Source organism: Haemaphysalis longicornis, unplaced genomic scaffold, assembly GCF_048455015.1.
Source record: "Haemaphysalis longicornis isolate Haplotype H1 unplaced genomic scaffold, Haemaphysalis longicornis Haplotype H1 scaffold_6, whole genome shotgun sequence".
NCBI lineage: Eukaryota > Metazoa > Arthropoda > Arachnida > Ixodida > Ixodidae > Haemaphysalis > Haemaphysalis longicornis.
Genome location: NW_027526407.1, coordinates 182,388,547 through 182,415,561, shown reverse-complemented (window position 1 = coordinate 182,415,561; position 27,015 = coordinate 182,388,547). Strand labels below are relative to the sequence as shown.

At 42.2% G+C, this 27,015-nt stretch overlaps 1 long non-coding RNA gene across 1 annotated transcript; it reads right to left on the bottom strand.

Moving 5' to 3' along the window:
• Positions 1-5,877: 5,877 nt before the first annotated feature.
• Positions 5,878-26,482, bottom strand: LOC144142094 (uncharacterized). The gene is made up of 4 exons (XR_013316825.1): positions 26,435-26,482; positions 19,878-19,964; positions 17,786-17,846; positions 5,878-5,940 (listed from the first exon to the last, which is right to left on the bottom strand). It is a non-coding gene; the product is annotated as an uncharacterized LOC144142094 (long non-coding RNA).
• Between the last annotated feature and the right edge of the window lie 533 nt (positions 26,483-27,015).

The window sequence follows — 27,015 nt, the reverse complement described above, 5'->3', positions numbered from 1 at the left end:
ACAAAAGCGCTCTATCATGAAATTCATGGCAGATAAAAGCATCTGTCTGCAATTCTTTTTAAGGGAGATTTTCACTGGTTGATTCACATCCCCGAGGTTGGCTGTTTCTGTGTAAAAAACCTCATTTTTAACATATCTCCTGAGAAAGTAGGAGACCGAAATATCGGGTAAGCGAGGGGGTAATAGTGTGGTTGTACTAGGCCAAATCGTTGGCAGCGATACTACTCGTCAGTGAATTTACAAGCCCGTTAGAAACCTGCGGCGGGGGTGCCTCATTCGGGAATGACCTTTTTTGAGTGCAACCAGTTCCAACTCAGACACAAACTCAGAGGCGATATCCGTTAGGGCGGACTTCGCATAGTTCTTTCCACTAAGGTTTCCTTCATTGAAGTGAGAGCAACAATACGGTAATATTTATGCCACTCCTTAAGTTTTCTGAACACCATACTAGGTGCTTATACGCACACAGCCATTCGTGGTTCTGATCGCACCATAATATGCATTGTACAAGTTGGCAATTGAATCTCTACAAAAGTGAATATTTTAAGTGAAAGCACTCTGCTGAGAAATAACAGCTCCTTGTCGCATTGCTAAGGCACCGGTTTGCCATATTCGAGCCGTTTTTTGAAAGTCGCCTGTTCTCTGCTCTCGGAGACGACACACATAATATGAGGGGTAACTGTGTCTGGAAAGTGACCTCAAAATAAAACTGGGCTCGTTTCATATGCGCTGTTAATTTCCCTGGCGCTTGCTTACGGCCTGTGAGCGACACATGCTAGCGCATTGATGTCAACATCATCGGTTGCCCTGTCTGGCCTCTTCTTTATTTGTGCATGGACTGATCCAGTGATTCTAAACTAATTAATTGTCGATACCAATGCGATGACAGCTCGAATACGACGTTCAGGATGTTGGACAGCATTGCGCATCGATGGCAGCTTCGCGTCTTTTAGCCGCTGGCATAAGCCAGCACAAGGTCCCCGTTCTCGTCAACGGAGTACTGGAGTTCAGCTTGGGTGCAGTTTTGGCAGTTATAGCACTGCGGCCTTGAAACCTTAACACCCAATTGAGAGATGTGTCATTAAGGGTACTGAAACGGTTATGTCGAACGCACCCCCCGATAACAAGCACTTATAGGGAAATGTCAAAGCATTTTTAAAACTGGCGCTACAAGCCACAACTATAACAGCATGCGGCCACTGCCGCGAACGCCACCCTCGTTCCGCAAACAAACGTTTCCTTTGTTTGCCTGTTTGCTGAAGTTAATCGGCTACGAATAAGGGTGATTTCGTGAAGGAGAAGCAATAAAGCTGTAATGGATTACTTCCACAGATCGAAGGTTCGAAAGAAACCAGGGAGAATGGTGGCGTCTTTACAATTGCCGCTATTCGACACATACCATGGTTCTGATATGCCTAATTAAAGCGTCAACCAGCAGGTGCGAGCTGGTGGACGCCTTCCTGCTACTCTTAAAGCCGTGATTCTGCATATCGCCACAGATGACTGAATTGTGCCTGGACTCCTCCCTAACGACACTGTACTAGGGAATTGCTTCTGCGTAGATTTCGTAATTCATGTAGAGACAACCACTTGTGGCCCATATATCGGCATAGGTGTTCAGTACTGTCAATTCCGAGACTTCACAAAGTACCAGGCCTCAGAGGTTACAAGGTAAGGCCCATTTCTTAACAATGTTTCTCAACCACTTTGCTTCAGCATCATGAAAATTCAGTTCTGAAGGTGTGGTAATTAATGCAAATATTTTGATCTCTTGTTTTGTGTACATTCCTAATGTTGTTTTACAATAGTTATATTCTTTTCTGCTGAAAGCGCTGCGTCTTCGAACTCATTAGGTAGTGTCATGCCACCCTATTTTGCGTCTTTAGCTACGTACAAGTGCAGCCTGTAACCTAAATGAACCGTTTCTGTGATTGACAACATTCGTAAAATGCAATTATACACTGAAACGTGGTGGTACTAGAAAGCACGCGGACCATGTGCTCTGAATATATATTCCCTGATGATTTACATTGCAAGCGGAGTTTTTCATTTTACTTGGTGCCCCTAATTTACCTTAGTTTACTCCATAGGACAAGTTTGCTGGAATCGTTTTATATCTTCAATAAAAATTTTCCTTCATCACTACTTCAGAGCAAACAAGAACCCTACGTGTCCCCAGTCCTAGTAGGCCATAAAATGTAACAGTGAGATGTCTTTCTTCTCTTGTCCAAACCATATTATTTCTATCATCACTTGTGGAACGGAAGATGATAGGTGTAACATTAAGAGACAAAAAGAGTGAAGTAGGTAAGGGGACAAACCTGTGTTAAAAGCATATTAGTAGAAATTAGGAAGACGAAATGTGCGTGGGCAGGGGATGTTCTGGGAAGGCAAGATAACCGGTGGTCTATAGGTAACAGTCGATACGTAGAGATGGCAAGCATGGGAAGGGCCGGCAGAAGGCTAGATGGGCAGATGAGATCAAGTCTGCGGGGAAAAGTTGATCGCAGTTAGCACAGGACCTTGGCTAAATTATTGCACATCTATTGGAGACGCTTTTGCCCTGTGGTGGGCGTAGATTGGCTGCTGCTGACGATGATATCTAAGAGAGGAAACGTGCAAGACGTGGCAACGGTCCTTCTGCTCCATCTTTTTCTCCCCTTCTCCTCCACCTCCCACTCCTGCTTCTCCTGCCTTGCTCCTCCCACTTGTACTCCTACTGCCCCTCATCCTCTTCTTCCTTCACCTCCCTCTCCTACTAATCCTCCTCCTCATCATCATCATTGCCATCATCAGCCTACGCAGGTCAACTGCAGGACGAGGGCCTCTCTGATTGACCTTAAATTTAAAAAAAACTATTCGCCCATAAATCTTCTGAGAAACTTTGAGTGCTTCAAGTACTTAAATTTTAAAGCAATCATCCCCTAGGCTACCAACGTGTAATAAAAGTTGTAAGTTGTTTCTGTTTGGCTTTTTGTAACATGTTCACAGATTTGTGTCTCTATTGGGTGGGTTTTGGTGAAGCGTGTTTTCAATTATATTCAGTGCAGTATCCTTTTACAGTAAAAACTAAAACGTAACATTGACCGCATTTGGGTGCCCGGTAGTAGAACTTAAGACCTGTGAGGGTTGCAAAGAGCTGTTAATCACTGATACAAATTTTCACTATATTTTCGAAGAGCCCAGAATATTTTTAAATAAAAGCGTATTACTTGAGCTTACCAGGCAGGGGGTTCCGTCAGGGTAATTGGATGTCCGCGGTAAAGTATCCAACGGTGGCGTGCAAGTGTAGTTGCATGTTGTTGCATATCCGGGCTGAAGAGAAAGAAAAGTAAGATAACAGTTCCGGAAAAACATATTTTCGAAACAGGTAATCTTAACGTAGGGCATGTAGCACAAATTTATCCAACGCTTGAAAAACAAGGTAAGAGTAGAGAACGGTGTTTTTTCGTGCCGTTTGATACGTTCAAGTGTGGCCTGTGTGGGGTGTTGTGGGGCTCGTACACAAAAATATTTGTCTGGTCTTTGTGTGTTCACAGACCCCTACGCTTGGCGTTGCCTGTTAGCACCCGGTCATATTTATGGGAAAATTCCTTACGCACGTGCTTAGGTTGACATATCCTCAAACACATCCAAAATTTATAAACGCAAGCAACGATAAATATGGTTGTCGGTGCATAATATTTATAGGGAGTAGCCGGCAGGCGGATTACCATTTCATTCTTTTCAATTTTGTGCTCACCACGAGCGAACGGATTACCAATAAACAAAAATTTTAAACCCAGCACAGAAAACGCTGATTAAATACTAAGTCAGGGCTCAATACGGGTCGCAATGAGAATAAAGTATGTTGCTTCTAACTATGCGTGACCTGAACAAGAGGGCCCGTGCAAGGTGTCTCAAGCTTTTTTAAACACAATATGTCGACTTGAACACGTTGGTAGAATTTCGGCACATCTTTTTCGACACGTAGAAGCCAGGGCACTCCAAGACATTTTTTAGGTGTGGAGAATTGGTGAGCAAAAAAGAAGACAGATGTTAAGTAAAAGTGTTACCAATTTTATCCGCAGAAATTTAACAATCTGATAGGATTGTGGGTATTCGGGTGCTGGGGAATGGGAAGAACAAAAACTCTTAAAATAAACAAAGCGCTGAGTAGACAAATTGACTCCGAAACTTTTGTTCAGTTTCCAATTTTCCACACTTCAACGCCGGTTGTTAAGGCTCGTTTTCACGTAACCAGATGGCGGTTTTGTCCAGCATTTTGACGTTGCTCTAGCCCATTGGCTATCTTTTCTTCCTTAGGTTCGATTTAGAAGGAGTGCGTCAGAGCATTGAGTTGTTGACATTACGTAGTGGGTGGAGAAGTGGAAAACTGGGGTAATTTCCAGTGCCGCCCAAAATGGGAAAGCACAATATGAAATCGTAACCTTTCAGGAATTCCATCGTATATACGCCCCCGGTGGGCGAAAACAGTCACACTCGCAAAGGTCGGGTATCCTGAACACTAAAGACTGCCTGCCCTACATGCACCGTTAGCTATCACAGTTGCATTTTGTCTTGTCCAATTTTATGAAAAGGCATCGATACACATAAACGCTTTACAATGACCATCTCTAATAACCTCCCGCTAAGTGGTACCGTCTTAACCCTTCGCTGCAAGCCCAAGCTATAATAAGCCTGTTGTGTTTTTGTGAACGCCCAAGCAAAAACTGGAACACTAATTCTTCTTTGTGCTACACCTAATAAGAATAATCACTAGTTCAACTTTCTTGACAAGAAGAACGTGCAGGAAAACCTCTTGGGTTAATCGAACAAAAAGGAAACTAGGGAATGGTGTTGTCCGCACCTAATTGGTGACAGTATGAGTGCCATAAAAGGTGACAGTGATAGTAGACACCAGAGTGAGTGCCATAAAAGGTATGCACCACGTTTGTACATAGTACACGTTACCGCCAGATAGCGACATAAATTCTACGGTATGAAGAAAAGAGTACTACACATAATTTGCTCCTATACTATGAGGCCTGGGTTCTATCAAGGCTGAGCTTGTGAGCAGGTCGTAAAACGGTGGAGATCACCTGACGCGCACTTTTTGTGGTGTAGCTTACAAAAAACACTTTGAAGTGACCCCAACGCTTGACTCAAGCTTTTTATATTTGCCTTTTATGTCGTGTTTTTTAATACACATTGTTAAATCACAGCACGCTAGCGGCAGCGGAGATGAAGTAAAAGCAGACCACACTCAGCTAATGAAAGTTTAAGCAATATAAACTTCATGAGGCACAATGTTTGTACAAGAGCAGACCCGAAAAAATTTCAAGACAGACTTGGTTTATCAAAAAGCTTTATAAGGATTTCTGATGCATGCAACTATTTGAAACCTCTAGCGAGAATTTTTATGCTTCTATTGGTCGTCAAAAAATCTCTTCAAAGATAAATTAATTGAGTAACTCGGCAATAAAATATACTTTGCCTTCCTAGGCGAGAATGGTCCTGAGAACGATTGCTTTAAATGAACCTTTTGCTTGATTTACAGATTTTGGGGTATGACCAGCCTAAGATACACGTAGGGTATTCTTGCAACAAACGTTATTACCTCCAACTTTGCTCCTTTTTATTACAACTACGTTTACCAAGCATTTTGTCTCTAGAAAAGACAAGCGCTTCCTTTTTTCATTTTATCACAGTGGCATTTTCCCCCTGGGCCTATAATTACTGTTCGTCGTTCGGTTGTAGCTTCGGCTAGTAGATCGATCATAAGCTGTGTTTAAATTTCGTTTCCATCTCACCTTCTATGTTTGTGTTTGGTAAATATGCGAACACCTAGAAATAAAGCAAAATTTTTACAAGGCAAATAATTTCTTACGCCATTAAAGTGGCGACCGCAGCTACTTGCTGCTCTCGCAGGAAGCGCCGGTTGATGCGGCCGAAATTCACCTGCAATGGTGACGTATTAATTAACTTAGCTAAACGAGGAGAAGGATTGGTAATTACGCACGCAATATTGGGCATTACCGAAATTTACGTTTATTTATGACTCATTGTAAATCGTGAAGATATGTTGAATTTTAAACACTCTATGAAAAATAATTTTCCTAAAATTGTTTTTAAAATTTTTACTGCTCCTCAGGTGAAGTAGATTTGTATTTCGGTTTGCGTTTATGCTTTGTACAATGCGCATAATCATAAACTTCGTCCGGTCGGTTAGGAAGATTCCTTTTTTGAACGAACGTATTATGCACCAAAAGCTAAAAAAAATTAACGTACTTGTTCTTCTCCACAAATACAATAAACTTGGTTATATAAACGTTCATGTTGATAAAAAGGAAACTTGAAGCTTCTACCTACAGCACTTGGTATTTATCAATCAGAAAGCTGTGTTTGGCGCATTCGCGACTAATTTAAAGGCTGTATTTCAAAGTTATTTCGCAATAAAATTATGCACGAGCAATTCAGGGTGTTGCGCCTTACCCTTAAAAGGCATAGAAAAGCAATAGAAGGTCTCGGGCTGAAAACAATAACACAAAAATACTAAAGAACACAAAAACATATCCAGCAAATTCTTACTTCATATCTTTCAGGAGTTCTTGATGTCTGGTCAACTTCCAGATGATTGGGACGTGAATAAAGTGGTTCTCGTTTTCAAAGTGGCAGTAAACACTCACCTGAATATTATAAACCCATCTCTCTCACGTCAATCAGCTGCAAATTGCTGGAGCACATTATCGCTTCCCATGTTCGCCGTCACCTCGGGTGAAATAACTTCTTTTTTCGTCACCAGGATGGTTTTCGGAACGGCTTCTTGAGTGACACCCATTTATTTGAAATAACAACCGAACTCCAATTCAATATGAATGAAAATAAACAAAATGATTGCATATTCACCAATTTTCCAAATGCCTGTGACCGCGTTACCCATTGCCGCATAATATCTAAGTCATCTGGACTCAGTCTCGATTCCTTAACCCTTTCGTGGATCGACAATTTTCTTTTCTTCCACAAACAATTCACTACGGGCAATAACTAGGCCTCCACTCCCTCCGATGTCGTCTTGGCTGTTCCACAGGGTAGTGGTCTTGGACCTCTATTATTTCTCATCTACATAAACGATTTGCCAACTAATACACTTTTCAAAATAGGACTATTCGCTGATGATTGTATAATATATCGAGCTAATAACAATGATAGCGACCACCTTACCCTTCAAATCTACTTTAACCCAATTATTGACTGGTGTGACCTGTGGCAGATATGTACTAAAGCTTCCTAGTGCCGTGCTATGACCTTCAGTCGAAAACACAATAACCCCAATTATTCTTACCCTACCAAAATGATACAATAGTCAGTACTATTATTAGGAAATACTTAGGCGTCAATCTTACACGCAATCTCACATTGTCGGGACACATTAGTGTTATTTGCGCCAAATACCCAAAACATTAGGTTATCTCCGTCGAAATCTACGAAACTCTCCAACAGGCATCCGTAAACAGGCCTAGATCACCTATGTACGCCCCCCGCTGGAATTTGTATATTCAGTCTAGTGCCTTTACCGGGATTACCTAACCACAATGATAGAGCTCATACAAAACGTAGCAGCCCGGTTTATATCTCGCAATTATAGCACTCAATACAGCGTAACAACATTAAAAGAAGGACGTTCAATTTCGCCATTGCATGTTCACCGGTCAGTTGCACTGTTATGTTTGCTACCTAAATAAATTCACAGCACAATACTGTCTACGCTACCCCTAACAGCTCCATTGCTCATGTCTAGACGCCTGTACAATTTCTTTAGCTTCACTAGCATCTACGGCAAAACGAAGGCAGTCAACTTATCAGCTCTTCCTAACGCCTTATCTTTGTGTAACAATCTTCCCCACTGCATCGCCTCAATCACCGATCCAGGTTCATTTCCCGAACATGTGTGTAACCATTTTTCATCGCACAAATGTCGCTTTAGCTTCACTGATGTTTCCCGCTGCCGGTGTGCCAACATGCCTGGTTTCACGCTTGTTTTTGGTTCTCTTTTATTTTTGTTTCACTCACCGTGGTCTTGCAATTTATGTTGGTACGGGGCTTAGTACTGCTGCCAATATGTGTTTTTCGAGAATACGTGTGTATGGTGTACAACTGGGCCTTCCGATGTTTTTTACTGTGCTTTTCCTCTGATGTATCTAAGTTACTGTTCTCCCAGTTTTTTGTGCTCAGACCCCCTGCCGTTGCCGCTCGCTTGAATTCTATACCTTGGCCTTCAGAATGTTTTACTGGTTTCTTTCATAAACCCTGAATTTCTTGTTATCCCAGCTTTCTGCATATCGGCAAACCTCCGCATTATTGCATTTTTTTGAGTGTCAGTTACCACTTCTGTTTTGTCACAATGTTGTGTTACTTTCTGTGTATTCCTTGTTGTTGATGACCGCCGTATTACTCTTTGAAGTTTCTACCCCCCTTACACAATGCTCTCATTGAGCTTGTGAGGTATCCCAAATAAATAAATAAACCTTATCTGTAATCAAATTGAGCACACTTCTCACTTTTATGACCTACACGTATATACAACGCAAGCCACCTAACGCACTACATTTCCCATTCGAGAGGAATTCGATGTTTTTGTTAGCTTGTTACATGCGTAGAATGGCCCCACACTAAATTACCGTAACTTCATAGGTGAAACTATCTGACAGAGAATTCGTAATGCACGGTAGTGACATTGCATCCGCCAGTCACCTATGCAAGAGATAAAAAAACCGGTTGTAATTCAAGCTCATTCTGTTTATTTCATTGATGAAGCCATAGGAATAATGTCCAATATCTCAGAGGGGCATGCACTCCGAGGTTCTTGAGCAGCAGAGTACCCCCTTGAGAAATAGACTCTAAATCTGCGAGCGGAGTTATTTCCTCCACATCATGCCTAATTTAAATATCAAAGCTAAGATACTTTTACTCCGTGTATGTCTACTATATCCCACTGGTTTTCATTGTAATCAGACACACCTTCTGTTCTTAATTTTTTTTTCACAACGAGTGCACAAGCCTTCACTCCGGTGCATGTCTCTTGGTCTACTTCCAATATTCGTGGAAGAATCTCTCTCAACACGCTTCAGTCTTTCATTGCCCTTCAACGTAAAAACGACTATAAAGTTCACTCACTGTGGAACCTGTGAACTGTTTGCAAGTCAAGAGGTTCTACTTGCGGAGCTATACATGATGTGGATTTCTGCAGCAGAATTTTCGCTGAAGTATTTGCGTTTAGCGTCCATTCAAGCGGTTTGACGAGCCGCAGAACTATAAACCCTTCAATATGGTCAACTGCAGCTTACCTCAAAATTTCATCGACCTCAAAAGTTTCATACATTCATAGACATTTACTTCACCACCGATTGCACCTATATTCTGTCTAACACTAACATATCATTTCCTACAGTCTTCTGTGCGCACTGAATAAAGCAATAATAATAATGTAAGTATTTTTGCCGACACTTTTTATACCAAACCATGACAGCAGTGCTAGATAGTGAGTGGACCGATCAGTGGCAAAGTGTCTACGCGTTGGCCAAACGAAAAGAAGCTAGTACATGGGAAAAATTGGAAACGTTTCCCTAAGCTTCCCATAGCGAAGCTGCAGGTTATCTTTCTAAGTACGAATAAAGGACGCATCAGCATGCATTTATACATGTTTGAATATGTTTTGATATGTTATCCGTCGTTCGATACACTGGGCCTGTAGCAGTCATCGCATGATGTATCGATATTGTCCTGCTCCTCATCACAAGCATTGCATGCTCGGTAGCGCCTTATGACAGCTGAGGCACGGTGGCAGCGCGTACGTGAACGACCCATGCGCGGTGTTCGTGCACTCATGCCAAGGTTCCTAGAAGAAGCTGCGGTGGTGTTCGTTGCTAGGCAACGCGAAGCGCTCCTCGGGCTTTACACCAGGTGTTCTTTTTTTGCCGAAGCCACTGTGCGAGCCGGGAAGCCTGCGCGATCGCCAGGATACACACTTTCCCGAGCGCTTAACATTTTCTCTCTCCTTAGTGTTTTCGCATGTTTTTTTCGCTAGAGCACTGCGTGTGAAGTGGAAGCTCGACGTTTGCTGCGAGCCGCTGTTTCTTGGAATTTTAAAGCGATACAAACCATTCATTATGGCCAGCTACAACAGCTCCTCTGTTAATACATCACGTGTGTCCCTGAATAGCGTTTATTTCATGGAGAAGAACTTGGAGTAAACTCAACCAAACAACTGTTACAATGAAATTGTTCACAGAAACGTTATCTCATGATTCGAGCATAGAACATCGTCGGACACATTACGGAAAACAAGGTGTGTCTATACACCACGTTATACGTTCTTTGTGTCTGACTTCATCCGTAACTTTACCTTGTTCTTGAAGAAACGTTCATCTAAGGACCAAGAGAAGAGTACAAAGTCTATAAAATAACTTAGGGGAAATAAGAAGGAAAGAATAGGCAACGATTCTGAGCAATCTGTTGAACAAAACTCCGCCAAATGTTATACAAATTAGCCCAATACGCAAAATAATGTCGTGATGAAACAGCTGCAGGTCCCAGTTAGTGGAAGACACTTGCGACCACCAGGAACAATTGTAATGGGTTGTAAATTGCTTACGGCCTTTTTATTCCCTGAAATGTTGATGTGATTTCTGTACTTCTTTGTTCTCTACTTCTGGCGGCATTTTTATTCCCCGGAATGTTTATGTCATTTCTGTCCTTCTTTTTTATATGCGAAATAAACACTCACAAAGAAAACATTCTTTATAAAACCTAAAATTTATTCACGACTGTTTGCAGGTTGAAATATTTGCCTCAACAACCGTTTGAGGTAGCAGCCGACAAGCGCCAACAGATCAAGCTTTGTTAGTGCCTACTCGGTACGCGGACCACCAATTCGTAGTAAAAAATTCTAGTACATATTTACGTAAACAAAAAGTGTGATATTGGTTGAAAAGGTCTGTATGATTATTTCAATGTACATAACCATCACGAGGGATCTACTCCGGCGGGCTTTGATGTAACATTATTAGGAAGGGCCATTTACTGCCTCCTACACTGATCCACTTTATTTCAACGTATAATACTATTCTTCACTATAAAACACAATTTTACAGAAACTTTTCAAAGTAAACGGGGCAAGCAGTCCTTGTCGTCTTTATCTCGACACAAAATAAAGAACACAGGAAAAAGGTATCTGATCAAATGGTATTACAACAAATAATTTTGCTCTGATGACTTTTGGTTCGCAGTCAAAGAATGTGTGCGAAGGGTAATCTCTTCGGAGAACGATTCTGGTGACGTTGCTAATGGAGAGCCCAGACCCTATCAAAGAGAGTGGCTAAAAGCTAATCCATTTTGCTAAGTCGAAATCCTCAAATTTTGCGGAAGGGCATCACCGCTATTCAGAAAGTTGACCGAATTCTGCGAAGTACAATGACGAATGTTATATTACTCAAAAGAACTTATCCAAAATATATGCGCATCCCTGTAATCCTCACTAGGCTTACTTCACTTCCAAACTCTTTCTGATGCTTTTTGTGTCTAGTAATGACAACTTTATTACTTTCGACAGCTTAACAACGGCGCTGTTTAGGCTTGGATCGTAGGCGTTGCTTATAAGATGGGTCTCATAATAGGCTAGGGCTCATAAATTTGGGCACTGCTTCTGGGAAGTCATTTTTATTTTCTGGTTCTTTTTTGCTGCTTGCACTGCACTGACGTAGTCTGTTTGGTTGAACACATTTCTGCAGTTTTCCGAATATTTCACGATTTTTCTTTTATTGGGAGATTTTATTGGCGAGCTCTACATATATAGTGAAGGTGTAAGGGCTAGTAAATGAATCATACATATCGGAGTAAGATTATCGTAAACCTAGCACGCAAAAAACTGCAAAAAATAACAGATAATGTACATTTGCATGCTGTAGCAACTGGCAAAGAATGTTAAATGTGGATGTCCAGACAAAAGGCGGATTATTTTCTGTGGTGACGCAAGTAACGGGAAAAGGGAGGGTGTTGGTTTTAGAACTCGTAGACCTGGCTCAATCGGTACCAACGGTTGGGCGAAGATGTTCACTTATAGGTTAGTGGCATTTAGGTGCCAAATAGGTCAGATGAGCCCGATGTCCCAATTACCCCTGCCGGACCTACAAGAAATCCCATTTTCTCCTATTCGTCCTGTCCCAGCTTGTCCTCGCCGGTGCTTTGGTCGCTTTTTGAAATAGTTTGTACTCGTAGCAAAGTTGCCACTTATTGTTTTGAAGATCACCAGGGAGTTTTGTGGATATTTTTTCCAAACTTCAGTTCTAAGCTTAACTTCTCGAAGCTGATTATTGTACTACTGAAGCTTTCAAATTTTTTTTAAGCATTCTCTTCAGTGGTTCCTTCCTAGAAAGCATCGCTCGTCGGTACCAGTGCGCACAAACGTCTGCCGTGCACCACACCGCGCCAAACGGTCAGGAATCACCACCGTTGTATGATCGAGAAGCAGGAGCGCCGTTCTACCTCAGCAACGACAACTTTTGTGGCATGATTTTGCGTACCGTTACAGTGTTAGACAAATAGGCACAAAGGCAAACACCATGCTACCGAGGGAGAATAGGGAGCCAAATAAGTATTCTTTTTTTATTTTATAAAATCTATTAAAAATATAGAATTTCAACAATTATCGAGTCAACAAAATAAATAACGCACTATAATCAATAGTCCCCAGAATTTTTGCGCGCCCTCCATTTTGTTTGTTGCGGACTTGCCACAAACAGCTTTACGTCAACCGAGATGACCAGAACTTGTTAAAATTTACTAGATGAACAACTGACAAGACCGGTTTTCTGTGGTAGCGGTGGGCAATGCACTGTAAGTTACGAACAGGGCATATGTAGAGGATAACGCGAATACTAGGGGCATAGAGTTTCTCATTAACTCACCTAGAGTGGAATCTGGCGCTAGCGTCAACGTGATTCGGCGGAGGCGCTCTACGCCTCCATGAGTGCCGCCATAGTGTGTAGTTCGGCCGGAAGTTCGGCGTGGCTTGGCCGGCAACGACTTTGTGGCTACGCAAATTGAGTTTTTGTTTAAAAAATTGTTGCCAAAAGTGCCGCTGTTAACAAATTTTATTTTGTATAAGACACCGTGTTAGAGGGTTTATGTTTCCAAACAAATTTGGGTGTTACAAAGAAAAAAAAAGCAGAAGTGCTGCCTTTGTCTCACGCCACCAGATACAGCGGGCCATCCCGGATTTATTTTTAAATTATTACATACTCCAAACTGGGTGAGCTTTTCTTTGATTTTTTTCTAATATTTTGCTGAAAAAAATGTTTAGATTGTATGAAACTGTGCTCTTGCTTCCTCTCAATACAGTATTATTATCGTATGCTACGCGTTTCAGCAGGCGGTCGTGGGCAGAACAGATGCAACGTAGAGATAGAGGAATGATGGAATCGCGTCGTATTTATTTGCTTTGTCCAAGCAGATTTAAATAAACTTAGAGGCGATGCCTATTACCGCAAGTAAGTCTTCAAGCACGCGCGATGAAATTGCATGAATGCGTTAAATGGCAAATAAATCCTGGCTTGTCGAGTAGCTATGTGTTGTCTCATTGCGCTTGGCCAAGGCAGTGAATGCTTCAAGGGGTAAGTAAACGCAGCGGCGGCGACGAGCGATGCGAAAATCGCAACTGAATGTGTGCAGAAAACGGATAGTGTGGGCTAACATAGCTTATTTAGTGGCTGTAGTGTGCGCGGCGGCGGCAAGCGGTATGAACAGGCCGCTGGGACGTTCGCTCGCTTTTTTCTGGCCAGAAGCAGCCCACAAGCGAGCGGCAGCGGCGATACAGTGAACTGTGGCGCCGAGCGACGACGACAGAGGACATTGGGGGCAGTGTATTAATTTTTTTTCGCTTGTCGCTGTCACCCAGTACTCTCTGCTGTTGTACCTTTTGAGTTACGTTTTCGGCGTCGCTTGTCACCGTCACTGCATGTGGTCACCCCTTCATCTTAAGAAACTCGCCGCTAACGCGAGCACATGCGTTAAGTGCTAATCACGCTGTTATATAGACATATCTGTGATAGCCATTGAATGCCAGAAATTGGCATCCCGAAAACGGAAACGCACACCGAAAACAGAACTAACAAGCACTTCAGAGCCGAGAAGCCGAATCCATAGTCCTTTGTACTAGCCACTGGCTGCCAATCCGATTCGCACACTACCCACAATTCCCATGTCGGCGTGCGATCGCAGCGACACTTTCCGCTCTAGGTAATATTGAGAAACTCTATGACTAGGGGTACGTTAAGCTCTACAAGCACGATCACAATTGGTATTCTTTGGCGCCACATAAAGCAGTGAGGCATACGTTCCATCTTAGCGGCGGGTGGGTATTTTCGAAATGGGACTGGAAACTCTGATTGGGAAATTCGCAGATGATATGCAGCTAGGCCACGAGCACGGTAGTACACAGGAGGGCCTGGGGAGGTACACGTGTAGTGCACGATTGTTTGGCGCCCTTGTTTTGACGCCCCCTACGCAGACTCAGGTTGGTAAATACTGCCAGAAGGGCTTGCACGGTGACGGATATTTTGCAGCAAGCACCTTGACAATGGCAATAAACCCGGCCGTAAGAAAGCAATTGCGGCGAAGATAAGCCAATCTCGATCGGAGTCCGGTAGGGGGTTTTAGTGCAACCAGAAGTCGGACCTCGTCCAGGTCGGCTGCGACGGGATTCTGCACAAATTCCCACCGTAGTGTTTTGGAATGGATGTGAAGGCGCAGTCAGCGGTAGGACGTAACACTCAAGCGACGTGCTGGACTGATCTTGAAAGATCTGTAGTAATATTCTCAGCTCAAAAAAGCTCGTAAATGGCATAAAATGTAGGAACCGTAGTCGATGATGAACCGCCACATGAAGATCTTGTCAGTGACAAAAATGCGGCGGCATCCAGGTTTGCAAATCACGGACACTTACACTAGCTGCCGTTGGTATTTTTCTGATATTTGCTTGAACAAGGTAGTTGGCACTTCCTGCACCCTCCGTAAAAGCGTGGATGGCAGTAGCAGCGGGCGTTGTAATCGCGATGCAATGAGTCGGCTGTGCAGTATGAGCTTTTTGAGCGGTGGCTCTGGCGCGACTATGGGCGTTACTCTATGTGCTTTTAGTTTGAGTTCCGCTAATGGGTGATGTCGTCAATACAGCGCACGAGATTTGCTGGGGAATATGGGAGGCTGAAACCATGAGTTGTACGCCGCGACGATGTCAGGGATAATTCGATGACTGGGTTCCCGATCGTCGCTAACCCTGGTGGATGGCTTCCGGTAACTGATCTTTTAGCTGCGAAACAGTTGGCTCACTTTCTGATCTTATAAAAAATGACACGTCCCAAAACGTTTGGTCATAAAATGCAGGTAACTGCTTTCAGCTGAATGACTTGCGAGAATGCCGTGAAGCGTATTAGCGTAGCCAAATTACAGATTGATGACGAAAGAACTGTAGCGCCTCCAGTCCTGGGTGTTACCTGCCGGAGAAAACGGACGTTGGAGTTGTGTGAACCAAACCACGGATGAGTCTTCCCAAAACGGTAAAAGCTTGATGGCGGCGCCAAAGACGTCTGGTTAGCGACAGCCGCAGAAGTAGGAGCGACTGCGGTTACAGCGATTGCATGAGCCGTGCCAAAGTCGACACGGTCTGTGCTAGGCAGTGCAGAAGTGCCAGGCCAGTGCATCTTGTTTTGGGTTCGTGCTGTCTGTTTCGAAAGTTGATTGATTCATTGTAGAGTGTTAATGCGCCGACGCAACGCAGGCGAGGAGGCGCTGCAGTGTAGGGCTTGCGATTTAATTTGACCACCTGGGGATTTTTAACGTGCGCCCAAATCTCATACACACGGGCGTTTGTGCTTTCGGCCTCCATCAGAAAAGCTGCCGCCACCGCCGGGAAACGAACCCGCGTCATAGTGCTCATGTTCCGAGAGTTGTTGCTCTTGGTTATTATAAATTTCCCGCTTCGGGTGCTGCAATCGCTCTAAAGATTTTAACAAGAGGGCTGCTTTCGCGAGATGAATGCGTCCACGTCACAAAAAAAACTGGAAGCCTCAGGGAATACATGTGGCTAGTGAGGTAACAGGAATCAAAACAATGAGCTCTTCATCATAAAACCACCAACCTACCCATTGGGGTACCCAAAAAGCCGAAGGGAGACGGGTAGCAGTGGCATGAAGCATTGATATGCGCCGCCAATTACAAAGAAAATATACGCCTTCCGTAGTCGGAACCAAAACTACGCCTCTCGTGTTATAAAACCGAAGTCCATCTGACTGAACTATGATCGCATTCCAGGGCACGACACTTTTACTTTTGGTTAGCAGCGCGGGCGTACGCCTCGGACTTGCCCGCAGACTATAGCGTGCGCTAACGTGGTGCACTTTGGAAGAAATGTGAAATCCTGCGGACGAAGTGATAAAGACCTGCCAGCCATGGAGCACTTTGAACGCCAGTTTCGGAAAGAAAAAAAAGATGATGACAGAGCGGAAGCTTGACGCTCTACTAAACAACATAAAAGACAACTTAGGCGGCATGAATGCACCATAAAGGTAGTATTGTTGGGGTAACACTTAGAGACAAGAAACGCGTTTTCAGAATCATAGAACATTCTAGAGTTGAAGGTAGAATAAAAAAAAATAAAAAAAAGAAATGAACTGACTTGCACAAGACAGGCGAATAGGCAAATGGCAATTGTTGGACTACCAGGTTGAAAGGTATACACCGAGAGGCGGGTCTAAAAAAGCGAGAGGTGAACAACTTGATAGAGAAAAAAGTCAGGAAAATCGGAAGGAAAGAATGGACGCGAGCGCAGCGTGGCCGCCGTAGTTAGGGGCCTTCATCCTGCATTAGACCTAGTGGGATCTCGATGACAATGAAGCAACCACCTGGTTCTTAGCAAAAGGAGGTGGACCTCCAGATGTGTTGCTTGTCCAACCTTGAACTACTAGTGCACACTGTGCCATTCTTTTCCACTTGTTGGCGAATACCGACGGGGGCGCACTGATCGGCCATTGCTGTGTCATATGTTCGCCCTCCGGGTCGCTAGATTAGGAGAAGCATTGCCTTATTTCTTCCACTGAAAACCAACAGAGCAATGTTTTCTCTCGGTGGTTTCTTGGGGGTCTTGTCTGTCGTAACATGCGCGTCTCGCACGCTTGCGAGCTTCCGAGGTTGGCTTTTTTACACCATGACAGTGTCAGATATTTTTTATCGGAGCCAGCGAATTTCGTGTTTTTATTTAACCCTGGAGATGGCATCTGTGACTGAAGGCGCGAAGGCGTGTCATCTAGGCATTGTTTTCCTATAGAGTGGACACCCTTTAGACTCCGATATTATTCGTTAATGAAGAAAATTATTCATCGTATTTTCTTCCTGGTTTCCCCTAGGAGAAACACCTACACGGTGCACACAATAGTGAGGCGGTAAAAAAGAAGGGGCTTGATTTAGTGTACCTTTTTCTAGATTATGCAATGCATCGATCCTGCAAATTACACACTGTAATGCCTATTTACCGAAGAAAACATTTAAGCAATAAATTTGTTCGGGTCGGTGGTTTCCCTCTCGTGCAGGTAAGATTTTTTTTTGTTTTTAGATCTTGTCTCTTCTAGAAATATTAGTTTTTAACATTCAAACCGTTTTTGGAGTGTTTGTATGCTTGCCCTATAACAAAAGATATATTGATCGTATTTAGGTCCTAGCATCTTTGTTGGAGAGTTTTGATGGTAAGGCTACTCACCTGTACTGGGCAAGTATATTCCTGGATAGCACATTCCTCGGCTAAACATTCCCGTGGGGTGCTAAATTTATTAGAAGGATAAAAAAATTTCGTTAAGGTATCACAGTTTTATGGGAAAAGTTTGTGACCGCCTAATTTTTCTTTGGTGTTTTAATGGTATAAAAAATTTCACAAATGACCGACAAAATATCTAAAACCAAAACGACGTCAACAAAATATAGTAAAAGAGAAACGGTTTTCACCGAAGGATACATTGACGTTTAGGAACTCAAAAGATGAGTATTTTGAGAGTTCTCCATCACCCTACTTACCTACCTCATTTCTTTCCTTTTCTAAGGTTTCCCATTTGGACCATATTGTAATCTTTTGGAAACGGTTTAGGTGCACGAAGATGGGTTAACAGGCTGCGTATGACAGTGATTTCAGAGTTTTAGAAAGGTCAAGAACCGACCATTATTCACCTACCAATTGGGAGCAACAATAAAAGGTACCTACAAAAGAAAATATTGTGTTGATGCATGCCCAAATTTTATTATAAAACAAAATATCAAATATCAGAGCTTTAAGCAATCTACACGTTTCTTTGCAGCTTCTGTTGCTTAACCTCCCTAATCTATTGTATTCCAAGACCTCATATTTGTTTTTCCCGTAAAGAGTAAGTCTTACCTGAAATGATCACAAGAATAATTTAAAAGGAATGCCTTGGCTGTCGTATTACTTTTATTGTAATATTTACGGTTGTGCATTAGGTAGTCCACTATTAGGCTTTTGTGGGACATAATAAAATATTAGCCTGTTTTTTGTGATTCCAGAAATATTGCCGAAAGGCGAACCTAGCCCCTGAAAGAGGGGTTAAAATTTCTATACAAGCGCACCCGAGAAAACTGGAGTACTTTCGTGTTTAGCTGGGAAATATCTTGTTTCCTCAATTTTGCATTTCCATATTTCTGCATTTGTACAAAACATTTCTGACACAGGGTTTTCCGTACATTGGTAAAAAAACGAAATAGAAAATAACAAAATAAAAAGAGCATGCATCTACAGAAGAGTTGGTGGCGTCACTCAGTACCTGTTTAGGGTATTGTGTTATTTCCTTGTGCACTCAGCTTTGAATAAGATTAACAAGCCTCATTGAAATGTTTTTTTATTGGAAGTGATGCGCCACTCGCGCTGGTTTTGCATGCAATTTATTCAAAGCAATTGCTTGATAGTTAGATGCCAAAACCTTCGCGTTTGTTAATTGGAAGTTATTGCAATAAGAACTACTGGGGTTGCCGTTGTGTTCCAAAACAACCTTGTGCTGCTGCGCATGTAGATGCCTCGAGACAGTGCAGAGATTTTTAGCGAGGATTGTAGTGAGCGGAGTTTGGTTCCAGCGTACGAATCCTTTTTTAAGGTTCTTTAAATTTTTTGTTACGCAGAAAACTGTGTGAAAAATTTCAGTGGAGGACGCTGCAGGCTTCTACTTTATCATTACGTTTTAATTGCCATAAAACCACTCTAAAAGGATCGACTTGGCTACAAATGTTTCGAGTATGAAATAAAGCAAAGATAGCGAAGGACGCGAGTATAAATTCTGTTCTTTCGATTTCGGTTTGATTGTGTGTTTGGGTAATTCGAATTTGTATGTGGCATGGTGGACTTCAGAATAACCGGAGTTAATTGTAATTTATACCTTTCAAGATTTATGATAATTTAAAACTCTAAAAGATTGTCTTTATTTGCAGATTTACCGTAAAACGTACCCAAAATGTCCACAAGCAATTTATTTTTTTAAATATAAACCACATAAATTGCACACTTGTGTAGGATACTTTTCTGCAGTATTGTTTATTCTGACTTCGTTTCTACTAGTTCAGACGACCGTATTTGTCCACGTGCTCACGGTGTTATAATGTTATCATCCTGCTTGAATACATATTTTTTCTCTACATAAAACTGCCTCGATGTATTGTAGACGTTTTTCTTATAGATAACGATCAGGGTTCTGAAGTTTTCTGAAGGAAAAAAAATACCGCATGCTTATCAAAAAGGTTAACTCAGTAGGCAAAGTAAATCGGCTGATCAAGAAACAACGCTGTATAACTCTTACCATGCAATAGTTTATATCGTAGGGCTGCCAGTAGTACATTCCACTCCGGGTAAGTGATAAGTCAACACATGCATCTAAAAACAAGGGCTATGGAAAAGATTTAGATTATAAATTATCTTCTGTTCGTGCAGTGTGGCTCACAATTCTGCAATAACATGTGTAGCACTGTGAAGGCAGTACACCATCTACATGCAGGGTTGAGACAGGGTCAACTACAACTATTGAGGTCTCAGTATAGGTCTCAGTATAGGGTGTTGGAATAAAAATAATGAATACTGTAATCTAAAAACACACATGAAACAACTTTGCTGAAGACAAATTGCCAAGAAGTGACCATATCACCGAGACCAGCAGTTTTTGAAAGAAAATGAATGTGTAAATGGTATTCTCTACGTTGTTCTTGATATTAGAAAAATGTCAGCTTCTGTTTTGGCTGTACCTCATCGGTATGTGTTTAAGAAATATAATAAATGCTAGAAACTATACTCAGAAATACATATTAGACTTGTTTCACAAGCTTTTTTTTTTCAAAAATGCACGTGGTCGTATTTTTTACTTGCAAATGTTTGTTTAAAAACCAAAGTCATTGTATTACTTCTTCAATACAAATACGTTAGTTTGTTGTATTCCTTAACCGCTATTTACATCACATGCCCAGGATTTAGGGGTACGCGCTGCCAAAACCTGATTTCGCCTTCTCCCGGCGTTTCGCTCGTCACGGGGGCGTAACGGAATGGCGCATACAACACACGGCCGCCGTTTGATAACCAAGACATGTAGAAGAAACATTCCAGGATATCCGTAGCATGGCTCAAGCGGCACGCTGTGGCAAAAACGTAGGCTTGTAAAACTAAGGGACGAGGTTCTCCGGGCTTCTAAATGTTTTCATGGGCAGCAGCAGAAAAAGTTTAGACGCCTTTGGAACCTTGTACGTTAGCCATACAGGCCTAACATTTTGCAACAGCGTTTTGGTGGAGCCATTGTACGGATATTCCGGAGGTATTTCTCCTAGCTGTCTTGGTTGTCAAACGGCGGCCCTGTGTTTTATGCGCCATTCAGTCACGCCCTCCGGACGAGCGAAGCGCCGTGAAAGGCGCAATCAGGTTTCTGCGGCTCGTGTCCCTATATCCTGGGCATGGCTCCTTTTAAGAGGTCGTCAGTTCGGTAAGAGAAAAAGAGCAACGTCTTTCCTCACAATCAACACCAGAATAACGCGTTTCTGTGTTTTGCGGTTTGATGGTAAAAAACTAAACGCGGGACGTTCTTCGAATAATACCTGTTCGCAATTGTTTGATCTAATTAGTATAGCCGAGTATATTAGAGGTAGGATTAATTTAGGTGGAAATACTCACTTGTAGAGCAACGCAAAAATTGCCTAATGAAAAGCTCTGTCGTTAGCAGGTTTTCAAAGGTAGAATAGTTAATACGGGCTACAGACCAGGAAATCAATAAATAAAGCTTGATATCGGGGTTTCGAAAATTTAGTATGGAAGCCGTTTGAATTCTGTTTGTTTGAGCGCACTTGTAAATGCACCGTTGATTGTTATGACACTAGAACACATTAAAACTTAGTGTGCTCTTGGAAAACAACTCAAATTAGAAAACCTAACATCCTCCAAACAAACCTGTCGTACCACGCAGTTCTACGATTGCGTGACTGAATTGTTAAAGCCTAAATACCTCCATCCCATTCAGTGCCGCCAATCAGAAAGTACACTAAACTGCCGTTAGGGCGAACTCGAAGGAATTCTGATATTTTCATTTTTCTTCTAACAAGCGTTCCGCAAAAAAAAGGTGTCGGCAACACGCCTAGATGCATGCAACTACCTTGCTTCAGGACGGTGATCGAGGTAGGACCAAAAAAAAAACACAAAAAAAATTATTCGCGGAACCTGAAAGACTGTCTTCGTGATATTGCCTCGCTTTTTTCCTGTCCATGCGGTGACAGAAAGCGTACACACGCTACGTCATGAGGCGACGCAGCAGAGAAAGAAGCCCTCGATTTCTCGGCGGTGACGCCGTAGTACTCTCGAAGCGAATCCTCGCGCACTCACATGTTTCCGCTGAGAAAGTGCATCGGTAAGAGGACCTGCTAGGTTCTCTCACAGGATATCCAGATTGTCGCTCTTCCAACTTTTTATCCTCACTTTTTCGCCTGTCCTCTGTAGAGTACAGCATACACAAAACGCCCCTCGCTCTTTTTTGTTTGCTTTGTTTGCTGAAACCATGGGTAAAACAGTGAGAGAAGTGGTAGCTTTATCTGTATGTATTTTTTCTCGCTCCCTCCCTTGCTCTGTTGCGCGAATTCATTTCGCGGCGTGGTCTTCATGTTTTCTTTACGTGTGGACGCGTGAATGCAATACCATACCCCGCCAAGACTGCCATGTTCGCTACCCAGAATTGCGGGCAGTGGTGGTCACCCAGAGCGTTGTTGTTTTCCAAAAGCACACTACGTTTTAATGTGTTCTGGTGTCATAACAATCAACGGTGCATTTACAAGTGCGTGCAAGGCTGTTGGTCCTAAGTAATTTTATTGCATTGGGTCGATGGGAAGCAATGGAATAGAATTACACTTAACTAAGTTTGTCTTAACAGGTGTGCACTGTAGTGGCGAAAGTTGTACATAACAAGTGTGGTTATGTCATCAAGAAATGCACATGGTATGGTCATCGTCTATACTGGAACTAAAAACCCAAGTACGGTATTCGAAGGAACATAAGAATCTTCTTTATATAAACTCGATCGACAAAATTTATCGGTAATATAAAGTAAAACAACAGTAGTAAAATGTACAGCGCTTTCACGTTTTATGTTGACAACTTTCAGAAATACTGTCCAGCTCGGCAAACTTTGCTTTCGCTCGAATAATGAAATAAAATTGTGTTGGCCACCGTCGTTGCACAAATGAGTGTTTAGATTCGTTGCCATTTGGTTGCAATTTTCGAACAAGTTTTGTTACCTGGAATAGCACATATTAAATAATGACAACAATATTGCAAATTCCCTTGTGTTGTAATGACACAGGTACATAGGCACTAAAATCTTACAAAAGTACACTTTACAAGTTCTCAAATGTAACCTTCTAACCATAAATTTTGAACTATAGCTTTGGGAATGTTAGCTTCATTGGGTATATTTAAAATAGCGGTACCCGAGTATATACTTCTTGTATCCTTTTGAGCTTTTTGTGCGGTTTTGTTGGAATATATTAGGCAATAACTAAAATGCATTGTAGCAGACTAATTAAAAAGCGTTTCTACAACTATGTACCGGCTCAGGACTTTAACTTGAAAAGCAGTCGTGAGAATACGGAACAGAGACCGAAGAAAAAGTATTGGCTTTGTGGTGTTATTGTAGGTGTAGTTACTTTAATAGGGTTGCAAGCTGGGCTAGTTGGAAAGTCATTCTTGAATAAAACCAGCGCGAACTCAAAGACCAAGGAAGTGTTGCCTTGTCCTTGTGTTGCGCTTCCTTCAACTTTGCCTGAGATCGCACTGCTTTTATTCAACCAAGTAGTTACGGTGCAGCCATTAGAATTAGATATTAAACAATAATTATTTTCGAATACCTTTTGGCTTTATTCAACATAAGGTAAATTCGTTTAACAAAACTGTTCGAGAAAAATGTTAAGGCCTACAAAATATATTACAGTCGAACACGGAAATACCGAACTCCAAGGGGATCGTGAAAGAATTCGATATATCGATAATTCGATATATCAAATGCGCCTACCTGAAGAATATCTTACAACTCCGCACATCACTGAGAGTTTTCTGAAGTCATGGAAAGGGATAGTTTACCGTTTTGACCTCAAAGCACGGAAAATCCGAACCGCAGCATGATGACCACCGCACTTTATTTATCACTGAAATGTATTCGAGCTTCGCTTGTTTTTTATTCTGCGTCGTAAAGTTCGCCAAATTGTCTTAAAGATTACAAACACGCACAAATGAGAAAATCAACGCTCTACACTGTACCACAACAGAGGGGAATAACACTGACAGAACCTCGACTGCAGTAGGCGGTTGGGAACGTTGTCAGGCACTGAGTGGCGTTATCTTCAGTATTCGAACTGAACACCTCCCCCATCGGGAGGCGTGCAATGCAGTCGCTTTGCACCCGGCAGGCAACGGAATAGCCGGAGCGGGTTGTGCTGCATTCGCCTTTACGTCAACGTAGATGCGTGCATCGCCCGCAAAACTACTGCGAGGAATTCCGAACGCCTTTTCAACCAACATCTTTTCAGCAGCCTGCACCCAACGAATTCCCGCTTTCGATGCTCCGAAATGAATGCCTTGAACAAAACAAACATACAACGCCGCATCGGTCCCCTTGCACGAGCCACCAAACAGCTAAAAAACAGAAAAAGAGTGCCTCCGGTCAATTTCTTTTGCTTCTTTATGTTCTTTCGCCCCAACCACTATCCGCGTTCTAGCTGTCATAGAGCTGCCCCTCGTGCTAGCGTGAAAACAGCTGTTGAAGGCCATCGAAGCAACATAATGCCTCGGACGCCACCTCTGTCTCACCAAGCCAGGCAGCTCCTGCGATGAGTCAACATTATCATCAACTCCACCCCATCAGAACAAGCAAACTTTAAAAGGCACCTTCGGCGCTGAATTCAATATATCGCATCTGCCCACATTCAGGAGTTCGATACACACGCACAACAGCCCTATACTTTTGCATGGGATTTTCAAGGGGATGTTTGCACTGTTCGGTATAGACAATAATTCGATATATCCGTGTTCGATATATTCGTGTTCAACTGTATATATATATAGCAGGATTATATGTCTGGAAAATCTTAGGACTCGTGAGTATATAAAACATATACGCCAAAGCTATTAGGTTATTCTTCTTGAGACGAAAAAACTACAGCGCATAAAGTCTCCATCTTTCGTATAGTCACAGAAAGCCCACGAAATAGAAGTTTTCAGGTGATTGCCTACATCAAGTGCTGTATGCCTCAGTTTCTACGGTTGCCGTGGGTGAAGAGATCGGGGTAGAACCTACATTCCTTACACCAGAGAGCTAGCGTCTTGTGTTTCTTTTTATATGGCTCTGGAGTGCCTTTGGGCAACTGTTCTTCGTGCCAAGCTTGAAGGTCTTCTGGAGCGACGTTTTATCCTGTGTCTTTCAGGTGAAAGCACCCGTATCACCCCACACTGCTGGTGGGAGATTTCAATGTCGACGACTCTGGGCCCGATCCAATCTGTCGGGTTTCATATATGTCCACGGGATCGTGGTTGGTGTGTTACACAAAGACTAAAATCACTAGGGCGCGGGGAGAAACACAGACAGCGCCGTTCCTAATCATTTCTTTCTTATTGAGATAGTCGTCAAAAAAAGTATGTTCAATCGCAAATTACAGCGAGTGAGTTTTCTGTACCCTCCGTGGACTCCCCAGCTTAGTTGATCATTTCCCTTAACACACTAAAGTGATATTGAACATTTTCTATTGCTTCCTTCCTTCACGAGGGTTTTTCGGCGGAACCAATTTCACCTATTCGCTTTCCATGCGCTTCCTGAAAAAACTTCTTCGGACAGATTTTCGGGTAGAAGTTTCAAATTTTGGAACTGGTGTATTTTTAGTAAAACTGATGACAAGCTGATTTTTACCTCTTGTAGTTATTGCCGTAAAACGTGGGAAAAAGAGCTGTCTAAAAAAAAGAAAGCGAACCGCCGCTTCTTCATATACGTGTTTTTCAAGATTAAAATTTTATAATACAACTGAAAACCGAGTTAGCCTAACGGACTGCATTGATCTTGCGAAAACAATTACACATTCTCCTGATATAAAAACTGCCAAATCTGCTGCCTTTACATATGTGCAAACTGAACACAATTTTTGTGCATTTAAATCAAAATGAAAATCCACGTGGTAAACTGACAGCGGTCACTATTGTTTAGTGGCTTGTGGAATATACGAGAGAAAAAAAACTGTCTACAAATGGGAGCCTCCGCTGAACTTTGCATAATCATTATTCGCATAATCATTATTAAGACTTCGCATGCATAATACAACAACCAGAATTGTAAACAAGAAAATTGACTCAGGTGTATATAAACATTCCAAAGGAAGAAGTAAAAGTAAAGGAGATTTTTAATGTGCGCTAGATTTGAAATAAACGAGTAAGCCATTGCCCAAGAGGCCGGAAATAATATTCAGAGGCATATTACTGTAGTAAACAAAAATACCACAACATTGTTGAATCAAAGGACACATTTTTTTTCTAACCAAACGTACATAATGGGAGAATAAGACGCCTTTAATATGCAGCACACAGTGTTCTCCACTGTGTAATATGGCGACGTAAAGCATTTTTGCTCGGCAAAACAAAAATAGACATACGTTTTTGCTGGGGCTATTATATCGATATAAAACCACCACGTCTCTTTGCAGTGAACCTGATCTCTGACACGTGCAACATTACACACACAAGGTTAAGCTGCAACTGTGTTGTGCAATCTTTGCAGCAGTCTTCTGCTCATGCTATGTATTCTTTCAGTGATGGTAAAGTACACTGAATGAGCAACCGGTTTGCGGTTTTTCTTACCCAATAGTAAACGCAAAAATTGGGGTTGATACCAGAAGCGGCAGTCGCTGTAAAAAAGAAGCTCTATTAGGTATCTTTGCAATTTTGAAAATAGTTAAAGAACAGAAACAGTATTTGGCTTTTAGAAGAATTTTTTGATCTCGTTAACGCCTGTATTGAATATAACAAAGATATTTTAGTGTTCTTTTTAGACATATCGAAACCATTCAATGAAGTAAACCATAAATTATTGTAACAAAAACTTACCTTTCGCGTTGCGTGGGCAATTTCTTATGTTCTTTACCAGTTATTTCTTGCCATGATTTCATTTCGTAAAACTTCGTAAGGAGTACAGCGGACCTAACCAAATACAGTGTGGAGTGCCTGTGGGCGGCACACTATGGCCCATACTTTTCAATATGTACGTTACCGATCTTAGCCTACTCCCACTGAAGTCGGACGTGTTACAGCATGCAGATGACACCACACGAGCTCTGTAAAGTACTAACTCCTCTTGCGGAAGAAACACTTTTTAAAATGATATTCACAAAGTCATGAATTGTTTCAAACCAAATTCAAATTTTTAACTGTACATAAAAACA